Source organism: Schistocerca nitens, chromosome 7 (assembly GCF_023898315.1).
Source record: "Schistocerca nitens isolate TAMUIC-IGC-003100 chromosome 7, iqSchNite1.1, whole genome shotgun sequence".
In the NCBI taxonomy this organism is placed as follows: domain Eukaryota; kingdom Metazoa; phylum Arthropoda; class Insecta; order Orthoptera; family Acrididae; genus Schistocerca; species Schistocerca nitens.
Window position 1 is genome coordinate 70,066,303 of NC_064620.1, and position 14,694 is coordinate 70,080,996.

Sequence of the window (14,694 nt, forward strand, 5' to 3'; positions counted from 1 at the left end):
ACGCATTTTTGTAGTTGCAACGACACAACAAAAATATCCTCTAGTATTGTTAGAGTATTTAATGAGTGTTCATGTCTTGAGCTGCACCAATTTTTATCGAATAATGATGGAATGCTGATGTTTAACGAGTGTTTGTGCCCTGTGCTGCAAATGGTTCAAATGGCTCTGAGTAATATGGGACTTAATATCTGAGGTCATCAGTCCCCTAGAACTTAGAACTACTTAAACCTAACTAACCTAAGGACATCACAAACATCCATGCCCAAGGCAGGATTCGAACCTGCGGTTCCAGACTGTAGCGCCAGAACCGCTCGGCCACCCCGGCCGGCCCCCTGTGCTGCACTCAGATAATGAGGATTATATTGAGATATTGATGATTCTTGTACAATGATATTGTATGATGTTAACATTTCTTTTGTGTATGTTAACTCATTTCTAGGAAAATCTGTCTTACCTTGTGCCCCAAAACTGGAGGTGTTGGTGGAAGACTGTCAAGGAAGCTTTACAACTAAAAACATTTTTTCACCATTCCTTATGAATTTGCATATGATACTGTCTTCTTATGTTATCATGCATGACAGTGTCTGTTTTTAGGTTAATAATTACGTTTCCAGCAATGCAACCTCATCTTTGCATATTTATCTCATTATTTGCTGTGGTACGTTAAATTTACCTAGTCCATAAGCTATATTTCACTTAGTACTCCTGTCTTTATGCTTGCATGTACTATAATTACATTTTTATTTGCTTTGCCCAAAGCACTTCTTGACTCATGACGAATGACAGTTTATCATGTTGTTTACAGATAAAGTGAACTGCCCTTATTAATCATTCCTGTATCCTTCCCTGCAGACATCCACATTGTTAGAGATATAGGTCATTTACTCGACTGCAATTTATGAAGCCTCAAGGGTGCTACACAACCTAAAAATACTGTGTCTTTACTCACACAATACTATACTTTGAGTCCATCATTCTGTTTGTCTAATATGTTCTCATACAGGCCATTCAGAGCCATACTTCTATGTAATACTGCACATTGTTCTTGTAAAAGGCATATCGAGTTACATAGTTTCATTATGAATTATGCAAAGGCCTCTGAGTGTCATATGAAGTTATAGTTAATGATATTTTACGATACTTTCTCAGCTATGATGTTTATGCTACGTGAAACTAGGCCACTTGCAGCCCCAAACTTTTTATAGCTACTAGGGTCAACAGTTATGTATGTAGAAAGGTCACTTGCTGCTTCTAATTGATATTTTCTATTCCGTTGTTTTAGATATAAAAATTTGCGTGTATTTCATGTACTAGGCCACTTGGAGCCCCAATCATTTTATAGCCATTAAGACCAACATATATATACGTAGGAAGGCTACTTTGAGCCTCTGATTGATATTTTCTATTCATTGTCTTAAATGTTAAGAATTGCATGTATTCGATGTAGAAGGCCACCTGGAGCCATTGAATTCCTGATTTTACTTTGAGGTTTTCTTAAATAATTGTCACAATATTGCATAAACAAGGCCACTAAGAGCGAGCATTCTAATTTTCATGACATTTTATGAGGAGTTTGTGTAACCATTTATGTGAAATGGCCATTGAGACCTAGGAACTTTAAATTTACACACACTTTAGGTAGTTATGAATTCATACATACTTTATAATGGCCACTTGTAGCCAACCTATGACCTTCCATTTATATGAATACTTTATATAATGGCCACTTGCAACCATACCATGGGTATTTCTTATTACATTTTTAAACACTTTGTGAGGATGTATATAATGTAAAATGAACTTGTAGCCATCTCACTATTTTTATAATATGTCTAACTACTGCAATACACAGTTTTTTCATTATGATAGATATATAGGCGACTGTAGGTCGCCATGTAGGGTTATCCATTACCAATTATTTTGTCTTGCCTTCTTTGGTTAAATCTTTATGTCTTGTTTATTTAGCATGTATGCTAGTATTGATATACTCAAAGAAAGATTAATACTACATCTCTGGAGAATTATTATGCTTGCAGGCAGATTGTTACCACACAATGTACAGCACTACGGCTTAGTCCAGTTCATGGGTTTTTATGATATTGTATGTTTACTGTTCACTGTTCCCACATTTACTAGAAGTTGTCATGTTGCAACACTCAGTACAGGTTAATTTAGGACTTACACAGACATTTTGCTACATTTATTAGGATATGTTTCACTACCTTATGGGGGACTGATGACCTTAGCTGTTTAGTCCCCCTTAAACATCCCAACAACCACCACCACCACTACCTTACCTGTCTTATGGCTTCCCACCTTCTGTCATCCAATTTCCTCGCTCTGCTTATGGCATTGGAGCTACTGGATATCAGAATTCATACTTCAATGTTGCTATGCACAATATAAATCGATGAAGAATCTTCAATTTCAAATGAAGTGAAGAAGATGATGATGGTCACAATACTGATGTACTGAGAGCAACGAACTTTGGGTGTTGGTAAATATGGTGCCAGGTACCAACTGTAGCTTTGTACTGGAATGAGTCTATAGTGACGTTTTTTAGCTGTTCTTGGACGCTGGACCAGCCTGCTACAGCTTATGCTCATATGTGAGACTACAAAGTATTGGACTTTGTAATGCAGCCACGTCTACATGGTTATATGCTTCAGCCATGCAACAACCTTTATTTAACCATTTTACCATTATTATCTTGACATCTAGGGATATACTATACTCTTAGTTCCACCAATGTTATGCATCTTCTAGCAACATGAATTTACAACAATTTCTGTATGACATAACCAGACTTTAAATTTACTACTTATGCATGAGAGTACCAGTTTGCTCTAGAGGTAAATGATTTTTACTGTCTTTAGAAATATATTGTAATGATTATGTAATACCAATTATTCATTTTGTAAATACTGATGTAAAAATTTGCCCTATGTTTTATGCAGATCCAAACGGTATGGAAAATTTAATAAACCAAACTGGAGCATTATGAGGGGGGTTCAGTGTAAGTGGAGCCCGATTTTGTAATAGAATTCATGAAAAATTAGCTGAAACGATTGTCATATGTAGAAGAGAATGTATCATTGACACCAATTAACCAAAGATGTTGCCGAGTGGCAGAAAAGACTTAAAACTAGTGGCTAGCTGTGAGAATTTAGTTGTTGATTTATGGATGTAGCATAACACAGTTTTTATGAAATGAAGTGATGAATGATACTGTAACTCAAAGGTAAAGCATCAGGAACAAATTTGTAAGCTAATGAAAGTTTGCATATTTAGTTTTAAGTATGCACCAACACAATGTGGATTTTGCGAAATTTTGCAGTACTGACCCTTCAATGTAGGAATTGAGTATTTTCCATCATATTTAATGCATAGGTCGATTAGGTACACCCAACTGGTAATATTTATTGTGTTTTGTAATCCTGATACAGAAAAGCTTATTTTTGGAATCTATTTTGTCAAACAATGTCAGACCTTTTTTCGTGTAACAATATAAGTGTTTATAATTATTACAGTAAGTGAGAATTATAAAACAGTTGAGAAGTTCACTAATTTTTAAGTTAATGTAAAATGTTTCATATCAGATTTTGTGAAAGAGAAACTTTATTTTGAATACAATTTTCAAACTGAAGCTTTCGGTCTTAGGATATCCTCTTCAATGTTGTGTTTGTTTGAACCCAATGAATATTTTTTTAAAGAGTCAGAAAAATATTAATGTGCGAGAATCAGAAATGCTAATGTTTGTAACAGCTTGAATGTGAGCATCATTGCACAGTGCTGAGGCAATATCCAGTAATTTCAAATAGCTCTGAGCACTATGGGAGTTAACATCTGAGGCCATCAGTCCCCTAGAACTTAGAACTACTTAAACCTAACTAACCTAAGGACATCACATACATCCATGCCCGAGGCAGGATTCGAACCTGCGACCGTAGCGGTAGCGCGGTTCCGGACTGAAGTGCCTAGAACGCTTGGCCACCGCGGCCGGCCCAGTAATTTCACTGTCATTTGTCAACCAATCTACTGATATTATTTGTATGAAGCTATTTTATGGCCGGCCTTGCACTTCACTCTGCCAAGATTGAATATTTTCTATGCCTACTGTGGAGAGAACAAAATACAAAGACTGGGTAAGTTTCAGGGGGATTGATTGCACTGTGAAAATTACAGAATTTGCTCAACAACATATCACACAGTAAATTTGCGTAAGACGAACATTATGCATTGCTAATTTATTCCTTGGCAAACAAATACAAAATCTTTTTAAAAGAACATTGCAACTTCTGGAAAATTTGTAGGAGGAAAATTAACTACAAAGGTACGCTGAAGAGGAATTGCGCCTTAAGCAAGACACCTTTGTAGTTTTGTTTTCTCCCAGACATGTTTTAGCACTTCTTGTGCTGGCTTTCAGTGAATTTATTTGTTTATTTTTCTTCTGCGAAATTGGTGTTACATGTTATCTTTACAGAGACTTTTAGTAAAAATATTTATTTATGTCTAAAGAATCAAGTTTTGCAGTATATTTCAAAATAAAGTGGATGCATGCATTTGTTTACATACCTCATACGAAGGTGTGGTTGCTTTAGCTCTTGGTCTACTAAGCAGTCTACAGCTTGTCATTTGAAAACAGTAAAACGTTATTTCATTTTTCTCTGTTTGTTACGCATTTTCGACGGAGAATCACCATATACCGCCTCAATTAGCGTGTTACTTTCAGTTTTTGATGTTATGGTGTAGTTACTTAGTTTGTGTCGAGGTAACATGCTTGTTTCTTGCACTATTGTCGATACACATGCATTTCCTATGACTTTTAGACATATCGTAAGTAAACAACACAGAATCCTTCAAGAGATTGATGCATGTCTCAACTCTGTACTGTACGCTAATCAGAGTAAAATATTTGACAGTGATCTCTCATTTTACAAATGAAACTACTTCAACCAAAAGTTTCTTTAAAGATAACATATGAAACCCATGTTAAAGAATAAAATAAACACATAAACCCAAGAAGACAGAACAAAAAGTGCTGAAATGTGTATGGGTGTATACAAAACTACAAAGGTGTCTTGGGTAAGGCGCAATTTCTCTCCAGTTTCCTTAAAAGCTCTAAATAATAAGAGCTGCGACATTAATTACATGATTACAATAGTACAGCCTTATGGAGCTTATACAAATAACATTTTTCCCTTATCATTTTAGTTTATTCATTATATTTAGTAGTAAATGTTAATACATCTATCTCAACATAAATATTTTATTGTATTTGTATATATATTTATATAAGACAGGTTATTTTCGACTATTGAGTGGTAGGATGGCGACAAATAACAATGCTGATGTTAACGTGGGTAAATAACATTTTTCCCTTATCATTTTAATTTATTCATTATATTTAGTAGTAAATGTTAATACATCTATCTCAACATAAATATTTTATTATATTTGTATATATATTTATATAAGACAGGTTGTTTTCGACTATTGAGTGGTAGGATGGCGACAAATAACAATGCTAATGTTGACGTGGGTAAAGACAAGGATAAAACATTTAAATCAACATCTGGACCGCATCATGCGAACTGCAGAAAGACAGTGGTTTATACTGAGGAAATTGAGAACTGCACGCTCTGCTTTACGCGCGAACGAAAGAAGACTGTGCAATGGCTGCAATTCGGTGGGACCTCTGTGCAACAATGCGTGTGTACGATATTCGGTTTGATCATTGCAATGACTGTGCTTTCATAGAAATAAGCCTTGAACTGTACCGTGTGTATCATTGAACTGAAATTGTTTCGTGTGTACCATGGAGCAGGATACGCCACAGACAAGTTGCTCCACAAATACGTCGTCACCGTGTAATTCAAATTTTGAGCACTCTGGAAGAGTAGCTTCCCCACACTAAGCTCACGATGACAGCTGCGACAGCGCCGAGTTTCATTACTGTCCGCAGCAGTTGTGATATGGCGGATCTCGATGCATTATTTCCAACGCGGAATCGTCAAGTATCAATGCCACACATCAACCTCATTCCCCCCGTCTCGGAATCCTGCGCCAAGGTGACGTGCAGCAAACGTGGAGATTTCTTTTAAAAGGGTTGTTTAATTCGATCAGGATCTCAGTTACAAAAGTATCTCTTTAAAATCGAATATTGTTGCAGTCGTGGTATCGGATATTGTCGATCTACGGTGACACAGCACTAAATGCATTCCAAAGATTTTCACAATGTTTGTCTTTATGCAGTGTCTGCATGTAGGTCTGAAGGAATACACACTGTTCCAACGATTCACAGCTGTTGTAAATATTACGAAATGGACTTCCAAACTGCGAATATACTTTTGATGTCTCCCGCATCTTTCATTCGGGACACAAGGAATTTTGTACTGGATCGGCGTTCGAACACCGATTTTCCATTTATCACGAACAGTCACCTTAAGAACTTCGACGATCCGTGACTGCCTCTCAGCCAGATGCAAGTTTCCATATGTGATATATTGTACGCATCTCCAAACCCTGCATTTTGAGATTACATTTATTATCGTCATATTACCCTTCAAGGCACATATATCAATATTAATAACTTGAATACAAGGTATTCATGTTCCACAGTAATATTTATTATTTCGTTATGAACCGGATTTCAGCTTCTTAGGTCATCGTCAGATAACTAAAACCTTAACAGATGGTCAACACAACTTCAGAGGGAATTCCTAGCTGCACAAAGATATGTGATACTTTGTGACTCTATAGATATTGAATGACATTCATAAAATGTGAAATGTGGTGTTCTCCATAAAGGAACTGAAGGGAGGGAACTTACATTACTTGAAATTCTGGGCATTAGTACACACCTACAGTAGTCCTTAACGACCAAACACAATCCCATCACTCACTCGTATTAAAGTAGCTGTCAGTTATTAATGCTCTTAACATTAGCTAATAGTCTTGTTGCTACTGTTCCACACCCACATTCCAAGACATCTTTCTTCCCCTCCCTTTATTCAGTCTGTTCGTCACATTCGCCAGTTTGCTCTGTGCAATTACTAGATTGTAGAAGATTTCTGTTTTATACACTCACTGTTTTTCCCGAGGACATGCAGCTCTACTGTATGATTAAATGATGATGGCGTCCTCTTGGGTAAAATATTCCGGAGGTAAAATAGTCCCCCATTCGGATCTCCGGGCGGGGACTACTCAAGAGGACGTCGTTATCAGGAGAAAGAAAACTGGCGTTCTACGGATCGGAGCGTGGAATGTCAGATCACTTAATCGGGCAGGTAGGTTAGAAAATTTAAAAAGGGAAATGGATAGGTTAAAGTTAGATATAGTGGGAATTAGTGAAGTTCGGTGGCAGGAGGAACAAGACTTTTGGTCAGGTGATTACAGGGTTATAAATACAAAATCAAATAGGGGTAATGCAGGAGTAGGTTTAATAATGAATAAAAAAATAGGAGTGCGGGTTAGCTACTACAAACAGCATAGTGAACGCATTATTGTGGCCAAGATAGACACAAAGCCCATGTCTACTACAGTAGTACAAGTTTATATGCCAACTAGCTCTGCAGATGATGAAGAAATAGATGAAATGTATGACGAGATAAAAGAAATTATTCAGGTAGTGAAGGGAGACGAAAATTTAATAGTCATGGGTGACTGGAATTCGTCAGTAGGAAAAGGGAGAGAAGGAAACATAGTAGGTGAATATGGATTGGGGGGAAGGAATGAAAGAGGAAGCCGCCTTGTAGAATTTTGCACAGAGCATAACTTAATCATAGCTAACACTTGGTTCAAGAATCATAAAAGAAGGTTGTATACCTGGAAGAATCCTGGAGATACTAAAAGGTATCAGATAGATTATATAATGGTAAGACAGAGATTTAGGAACCAGGTTTTAAATTGTAAGGCATTTCCTGGGGCAGATGTGGATTCTGACCACAATCTATTGGTTATGAACTGCAGATTGAAACTGAAGAAACTGCAAAAAGGTGGGAATTTAAGGAGATGGGACCTGGATAAACTGAAAGAACCAGAGGTTGTAGAGAGTTTCAGGGAGAGCATAAGGGAACAATTGACAGGAATGGGGGAAAGAAATACAGTAGAAGAAGAATGGGTAGCTCTGAGGGATGAAGTGGTGAAGGCAGCAGACGATCAAGTAGGTAAAAAGACGAGGGCTAATAGAAATCCTTGGGTAACAGAAGAAATATTGAATTTAATTGATGAAAGGAGAAAATATAAAAATGCAGTAAATGAAGCAGGCAAAAAGGAATACAAACGTCTCAAAAATGAGATCGACAGGAAGTGCAAAATGGCTAAGCAGGGATGGCTAGAGGACAAATGTAAGGATGTAGAGGCTTGTCTCACTAGGGGTAAGATAGATACTGCCTACAGGAAAATTAAAGAGACCTTTGGAGAGAAGAGAACCACTTGCATGAATATCAAGAGCTCAGATGGAAACCCAGTTCTAAGCAAAGAAGGGAAGGTAGAAAGGTGGAAGGAGTATATAGAGGGTTTATACAAGGGAGATGTACTTGAGGACAATATTATGGAAATGGAAGAGGATGTAGATGAAGACGAAATGGGAGATAAGATACTGCGTGAAGAGTTTGACAGAGCACTGAAAGACCTGAGTCGAAACAAGGCCCCGTTAGTAGACAACATTCCACTAGAACTACTGATGGCCTCGGGAGAGCCAGTCATGACAAAACTCTACCATCTGGTGAGCACGATGTATGAGACAGGCGAAATACCCTCAGACTTCAAGAAGAATATAATAATTCCAATCCCAAAGAAAGCAGGTGTTGACAAATGTGAAAATTACCGAACTATCAGTTTAATAAGTCACAGCTGCAAAATACTAACACGAATTCTTTACAGACGAATGGAAAAACTGGTAGAAGCTGACCTCGGGGAAGATCAGTTTGGATTCCGTAGGAATGTTGGAACACGTGAGGCAATACTGACCTTAAGACTTATCTTGGAAGAAAGATTAAGAAAAGGCAAACCTACGTTTCTAGCATTTGTAGACTTAGAGAAAGCTTTTGACAATGTTGACTGGAATACTCTCTTTCAAATTCTGAAGGTGGCAGGGGTAAAATACAGGGAGCGAAAGGCTATTTACAATTTGTACAGAAACCAGATGGCAGTTATAAGAGTCGAGGGGCATGAAAGGGAAGCAGTGGTTGGGAAAGGAGTGAGACAGGGTTGTAGCCTCTCCCCGATGTTATTCAATCTGTATATTGAGAAAGCAGTAAAGGAAACAAAAGAAAAATTCGGAGTAGGTATTAAAATTCATGGAGAAGAAGTAAAAACTTTGAGGTTCGCCGATGACATTGTAATTCTGTCAGAGACAGCAAAGGACTTGGAAGAGCAGTTGAACGGAATGGACAGTGTCTTGAAAGGAGGATATAAGATGAACATCAACAAAAGCAAAACGAGGATAATGGAATGTAGTCAAATTAAGTCGGGTGATGCTGAGGGAATTAGATTAGGAAATGAGACACTTAAAGTAGTAAAGGAGTTTTGCTATTTAGGGAGTAAAATAACCGATGATGGTCGAAGTAGAGAGGATATAAAATGTAGACTGGCAATGGCAAGGAAAGCGTTTCTCAAGAAGAGAAATTTGTTAACATCGAGTATAGATTTAGGTGTCAGGAAGTCGTTTCTGAAAGTATTTGTATGGAGTGTAGCCATGTATGGAAGTGAGACATGGACGATAACTAGTTTGGACAAGAAGAGAATAGAAGCTTTCGAAATGTGGTGCTACAGAAGAATGCTGAAGATAAGGTGGGTAGATCACGTAACTAATGAGGAGGTATTGAATAGGATTGGAGAGAAGAGAAGTTTGTGGCACAACTTGACTAGAAGAAGGGATCGGTTGGTAGGACATGTTTTGAGGCATCAAGGGATCACAAATTTAGCATTGGAGGGCAGCGTGGAGGGTAAAAATCGTAGAGGGAGACCAAGAGATCAATACACTAAGCAGATTCAGAAGGATGTAGGTTGCAGTAGGTACTGGGAGATGAAGAAGCTTGCACAGGATAGAGTAGCATGGAGAGCTGCATCAAACCAGTCTCAGGACTGAAGACCACAACAACAACAACACTCACATAGTTTTCATATTGGAATATTCCGTAATACACACATCAAAACAGGTTTTGGATTTCCGAGAGTTCCGGAACCTTGAAAGTTAACCCGGCATGGGACGCCACAATGAAAGTCAACCCGTGGTGCTGACTGTATAAAATGATTGATAATGTAGTAAAATTTACTAACAACATTTAAAAAAAAACAGACATAAATTATAGTTATTGATTGAATACAGTAAACAACGACAGTTGGGTTAAGAGAACAATGGACAATGATCCTGGTGGCAGAAGTGAGTCAAGTACTCTGGCCCTAAAATGTGGATAACGCAATCTGAATAGGATCTGACGCTGAACAGACTTTGACTGATAATCTACAGAAGTCTATGTAGGTTCATCTGAGTGCAAGTGGCGACTGAGATCTGTACGCCCTGACAAGGCTGGAACAGCACTATGCTACCCTGTTTGCTTCGTGCAGCGATGTAACTTGCAGCTGGCGAGATGTGTGTGGCGGCGGCGAGGTGTAAGCCGGCACCTGGGAATCGATCGCGGCCACGAAAGAAATTCAAAATCTCACAGCCTAGCGATCAGGCAGACGGATAGCAATTTACTCTCTACCAGAGCACTGAAATCATGGTAGATTTCAGTGTGTGACACACCCATTCGCTGGTCGTACCAAGGACCCATTTGACTCACTTATACGACAGAACACACAAGGATACAAAACGTCAAGACTGGTAAACAAAAAAGGAATAAGTATGCTCTCGGCAAACGAGTAGTACGAGACGTTTGAAGTCACACTGTTGGTACAGTAAGAACTTCACCAGAGGCTCTTCAGTCTAATTACTTGCAAGTGAAGTTATAACACTACTTTCCGCTACAGCTATACCATAACCTCAAAGCTGGAGGCAGTTTGTAAAATGGAACTATTTTGTTTAAGTAGTTATGGTATAAAGCAACAGAGCAGTGTTACCCTCTGAGAGGAATTTTAATTGTGTTGACCGTTAAATACCTAACGGAGGTAGCTTATCGGAAGTGAAAGTCAGAATTACGTACGTATTTAAACAGTAACAAACAATAATTTACTTATCTACAGCGTCCAAATGATAATAAAGAAAACGGCCGCCAGCCTAATTAGTCGTGAGAATGATTAACATTATTGTTTAAGAAAATAGTTATTAGCAACTTTAACGGAAAAACACAACCTATACTTTGCCACACGCGAGTGCAATGAACTCTGACACCTGCATATGTTAACGTTGAGGTTGGAACTAACAGCTAGAGCAGAACAAACTATTTACATAAACATAACAGATAACAAAACACACTATTACCTTGAGGTCTCAATAATTTTACTATTAATATTCACTGCAGGATCGTAAACTGGGCATAAGTTGAATATTAATTTTCAAACATTTTTCTATCTGACAAAAAATTGTAAATGTATTTCACTGCCAGTCGGAGTGGCCGAACGGTTCTAGGCGCTACAGTCTGGAACCGCGCGACCGCTGCGGTCGCAGGTTCGAATCTTGCCTTGGGCATGGATGTGTGTGATGTCCTTAGGTTAGTTAGGTTTAAGTAGTTCTACGTTCTAGGGGACTGATGACCTCAGCAGTTATGTCCCATAGTACTCAGAGCCATTTTTTTTTGTATTTCACTGCATGGGGTATTGAACAAAATAGAAAGCTAAATGAATCAACAAAAGGTATGTAACGTCTAAGCTACGGTGTTACAAAGTCAGTCTGAGGGCAGATCCCAAGCACCCAACACACATGCCAGAGCTTCGACCAGAATAATACTTCCAGACCGAAGTCCAGAAGCCGAGTGCCTCGCACCTCTGTAGATAGAAAATTCCGTTTTCTCGCAAAGTGCACGAATTACACCGCCTTCATCCCATCTTCAGCCAATCACAGGGCTTTAGAGGCGCTAAATCTCCCCTCATACACGACAGCTCAAACTTATGTCTAACGAGTGCAAGTGTTAAGAAACCTGAATCTCTGAAAAAAAAGAAACTCCCAATTACTGGCTTTTTAAAGTTTTCGTAGTCGGAGAAGATGTTTTTCTCCAAAGTTGCGTCGCTTCCCACAGCAACAAGCGAACAGATACAATCTTAAAGAACTTTATCTAAATCGCCTGTGCCTTGGAGCATGTTAGTCCTAGCTATGAGATTTAATAAAGATTCTATCTCTAAACGTTTCTCAGACGCCGAAGTTTCTTATGCCACCGAGGCGGCCGATGGAAGTGAGTCACAGGCCTATATACAGTATCAGCGAAGACAAAAACTTGTGAATTTGTATTAAACGTAGCTCTGTGCACAATGCCTGCATTATGACTCCATTGTGTAGACATGACCGTTCAGTCTGTCGCCCCCAGCCCAGTCTTCAATTGCCGCCAATACAGATATAGCGGCATTCCCATGCTGGAGGCCTGTCTCAGGTAGGGACTTCTCTGACTGGCCTGTACAGCTGCGGGTCTGCCCAGCAAGATTTACTGAGGGATGGGCTCGCGGCCGGAGTGGTCGAGCGGTTCTAGGTGCTACAGTCTGGAACCGCGCGACCGCTACGGTCGCAGGTTCGAATCCTGCCTCAGGCATGGATGTGTGCGATGTCCTTATGTTAGTTGGGTTTAAGTAGTTCTAAGTTCTAGGGGACTGATGATTTCAGATGTTAAGTCCCATAGTGCTCAGAGCCATTTGAACCATTGTGAAGACGAATGCCTCGCCAATATGCTAAAGACAACGTTGCACTATCGGTTGGAGGATGGCATTCACGTATCGTACAGCCGTTACGGCGCCTTCCATGACCACCAGCGGTGTATGTCCGACCCACATAATGCCACCCCAAAACAGGGAACCTCCACCTTGCTGCACTCGCTGAACATTGTGTCTATGGCGTTCAACCTGACGGGTTGTCTCCAAACACGTCTCTGACGATTGTCTGGTTAGAGGCATATGCGACACTCATCGGTGAAGAGAACGTGATGTCAATCCTGAGCGGTCCATTCGGCATGTTGTTGGGCCCATCTGTACCGCGCTGCATGGTGTCGTGGTTGCAAAGATGGACCTCGCCGTGGACGGCGGGAGTGAAGTTACGCATCACGCAGCCTATTGCACACAGTTTGAACACGACGTCCTGTGGCTGCACGAAAAGCATTATTCAACATGTTAGCGTTGCTGTCAGGGTTCCTCTGAACCATAATCCGTAGGTAGCGGTCATTCACTGCAGTAGTAGCCCTTGGGCAGCCTGAGTGAGACATGTCATCGACTGTTCGTGACTCTCTGTATCTCATCCATGTCAGAACAACATCGCTTTGGGTCACTCCGAGACGCCTGGACACTTCCATTGTTGAGAGCCCTTCCTGGTACAAATTAACATCACGGTATTGACCATCTAGGCATGGTTGAACTACAGACAACACGAGCCGTGTACCTCCTTCCTGGTGGAATGACTGCAATTGATCTGCTGTCGGACCCCCTCCGTCTAAAAGGCGCTGCTCATGCATGGTTGTTTACACCTTTGGGTGGGTTTAGTGACATCTCTGAACATTCAAAGGGACTGTGTCTGTGATACAGTATCCACAGTCAACGTCTATCTTCAGGAGTTCTGGGAACTGGGGTGATGAAAAACTTTTTGTGATGTGTGTATAAGATTCATTTGTTCAGTCTCTCTTTAGGTATTACATCACGATTGCGTTTTGTATCGACAGAGTCATAAAAAGTCATATGTCTTTGTACAGCTATGAATTCCCTCTGGAGTTGTGTGGTCTACCTGTTCAACATTAAACTATATGACGATGGCTTAAGGAGCCGAAAGCTGATTCATGATTAACTAGTAAATATTATTGTGAAACATTAATACCTTGTATTCAAGTTATTAAAATGGCTATGTTCCTGCAAGAACCGACCGAATATTCCATAAATATATATCAATAATTTACACAATGTCTGTGTTTATACAGTGTCTGTGTATTACAATAGAATGTCCTTCAGACATGCATACATGTTTGTTCCCCAACGGTGTTGCTGTGTGCCTAGACGACTGTGCCCCTGCTAACACAGCTCATATCATCTAGGACTTTGTGAGCACGAGGATGAATCGTCCGTCACATCTCCCGTGCCCAGCACAGTCACCAGATGTTCACATTATTGAGACCCTGTGGTCCACTTTGGAGAGTAGGGTATGTGATCGCTATCTATCTCCATCATCATTACCTTAACTTGCCAGAATTTTTCGGGAAGAATAGTATACGATTCACTTGATAACTAGATAGGACCTGCATTTATTCATCCCGAGGCGTCTGGAAGCCGTTTTTGATTACCTGTACAGTATTAGGCATGGTGGTGTGTTGTGTTTTTGGTTGGCTTTTCTTTTTGTCCAACTCCTGTATTTTCGTAACATGGTCAGACAGAAAAACTCGTATATTCAGTAGTGATAGGACAATGAAGATAGTACGATTTCAGTAATAAGAAATGACACTTCGTGCGACTACCGTACACAATTCGGGACGGTGTGACAATAGTCCGCCCTTGCCTCAGCCAAATCAGTGTACAGTCTCTGTCCAAAGAGTTAGAAGACTGATTATATTCGAGGCGTGCAATCGA